This window comes from Enhydra lutris, unplaced genomic scaffold (assembly GCF_002288905.1).
Source record: "Enhydra lutris kenyoni isolate GAN:26980312 unplaced genomic scaffold, ASM228890v2 scaffoldscaffold10, whole genome shotgun sequence".
Taxonomy (NCBI): Eukaryota; Metazoa; Chordata; class Mammalia; order Carnivora; family Mustelidae; genus Enhydra; species Enhydra lutris.
Window position 1 is genome coordinate 45,015,987 of NW_019154094.1, and position 2,330 is coordinate 45,018,316.

Consider the following 2,330-nt stretch of genomic DNA (forward strand, 5'->3'; position numbering starts at 1 on the left):
AAATTTGCCAAATATGAAGCCATAATTAAAAATTTTAAAATACTAAGAATAGCCCTCAAAAATGAAAATGGAATTATATTTCCATGGATATCAGATATTTATTATTAAGTAGAGTAAAACATTTTTTAGAAAGGCATACATACAAAACTAATAAAATATGAAGAAAATATGTAATTATAAAATACTCCAGGCAGATTAAAAAAAAATGAAACTAACTCTTAGGAATAAACAATAAATACAATACACTATTAATGGATGTGTGAAATAGCAGTTTAAACACAGCTGAAGAGAGAATTAGTGAACTGGAGTAATAGGTTGAAGAGATTATTCAGGATTTAGTTCATAGAACATATGGAAAATATGATGGAAAATATGAAAAATATTAAGGAACATAGAAAATAAAATAATAAGGTTTAACACACACTGAATTGGAACTTCACAAATACTTGGGGGAAAAAGAACAAGTATTTGAAATGATAAAGATTTAGAACTTCCTAGGAAGGATAATCACTTACATGGAATAAGGCTTAGTAAGAGGTATATAACAATATCAATATAGAAAGGATATCCACACATAGATACATTTTAGTGAAAATACAGAAGAGTTTAATACAAGAAACTAAAACCACCAAGAGTGGAGGGAATTTAGAAAAAGATAAAAAAACAATCTTTCATAAAAAGAATTTTCATTAGACAACATAATTCTCAAAAAAAAGACTGCCCAAGGGGCACCTGGGTGGCTCAGTGGGTTAAAGCCTCTGCCTTCAGTTCAGGTCATGATCCCAGGGTCCTGGGATTGAGCCCCACATTGGGCTCTCTGCTCAGCGGGAAGCCTGCTTCCTCCTCTCTCCCTGCCTGCCTCTCTGACTACTTGTGATCTCTGTCTGACAAATAAATAAATAAATCTTTAAAAAAAAGACTGCCCAAATTATCTACAATGTAGTTTTTAGTCATATAGATACTAAGATTACCATGTTATGACAGAAAATTTTTAATGCTATATTTAATCAATTTTTTTCAGAGAGAAAATTCTGTGAAACATAAGATTGCTCTAACAAGAGTGGAAACATTTTTCTCTTAAAATATTTCTATTGCTGTTTCGTTAAACACTGACCTTTCCTCCCCTACATGGTTTGCATAATTTTTATTGTTTCTCACCAGTGATTAGAACCAAAGGACTGACGATGTCATGACCATTGGCCATGACATCTGGATACATAACAAGATTGGGTCATTTGTCCATGTCTTGCCCATGGAAAATGAAATGAAATCCATACAACATATGATCACAAAACAACTAATCAGCAGCATAATTGTCTGAATAGCCCATTTTCCTGGGGAGCTTCTTGGAGAGAGACTCTTGCCATGAAGATGCTATGACTGCTGCCTATGTCTTCTTAAGAGAATTATCATGTATGCACCTGACAGGAGCTAAGACCCATGAAGAAGACATCTCTGAATGCCATCAGTGTGAAACATAGGTCCCTGTTTAGCTCATGGGCAGAAAGGAACAGTGCTCCATGAGAAACAAAAGACTAGCCTGGGTCTTGTTGGGTGTGGTCAAAGTACAGAAGAACAAGTTGCTACAGATGGGTATGTTCAGGACCTATAAGAAGAGAAATAAACACAGGATGGGATTTGGAGATTTAAGTTTGAATTTAGCAGTCAGGAGCTGCTGGGGCTGATGGTGATGGCCCGAAGCACACTTAAGAGGCAGGTGTACAAGTAGAGAGTTCCCTCAGTACCTTAAGGAAGACAATCACTCCACATTTGAAGTCACTTTGGATATCCCATGTCACCAAATGTCTGTAGACAAGAACCTCATGATGAGAAGTATCATTATATGGACTATAGCTAAATGGGTAATGGTCAGGTCAGTGAGCTTGGGCTTAAGTCCCACAAAGAAAAGTGAAATGTGGAGGAAAAGAAATGAGGTGTTTTCTGAGATCCTATACCAGCTTAAAGATAAAAGGCATTTTCTAATGACAACATAACTGGAACATTCGTTCATCTTCATGTGAATGTTAAAGCAAATGTTATTTCTGGAAAGAAAAATAAGAGATTCTGACAACAGTATTGTTTTCATTATTCTATGAATCATCACATCATCCTCTTCAATCTCTAGAATCATCATTTTAACCACAATAATTCTACATAAACATGACTTGCTTTTATTCAGCTTTTGAGTTTCAACTCACTAAAGCCTGTTGATGTAAATTGTGAACAAGAGGAAATAAGAATCCTCTGGGTAAGCAATCCCAACAGGACTATTCTCACCATTTATTTACAGAAGTGCAAAATTATGAAGGATTTAGTATTTTGTGCCCTAG

General features: G+C 35.1%; 1 pseudogene; it reads right to left on the minus strand.

Moving 5' to 3' along the window:
- Positions 1-1,144: 1,144 nt before the first annotated feature.
- On the minus strand, positions 1,145-1,888 carry LOC111144314 (annotated as a pseudogene).
- Positions 1,889-2,330: the final 442 nt, after the last annotated feature.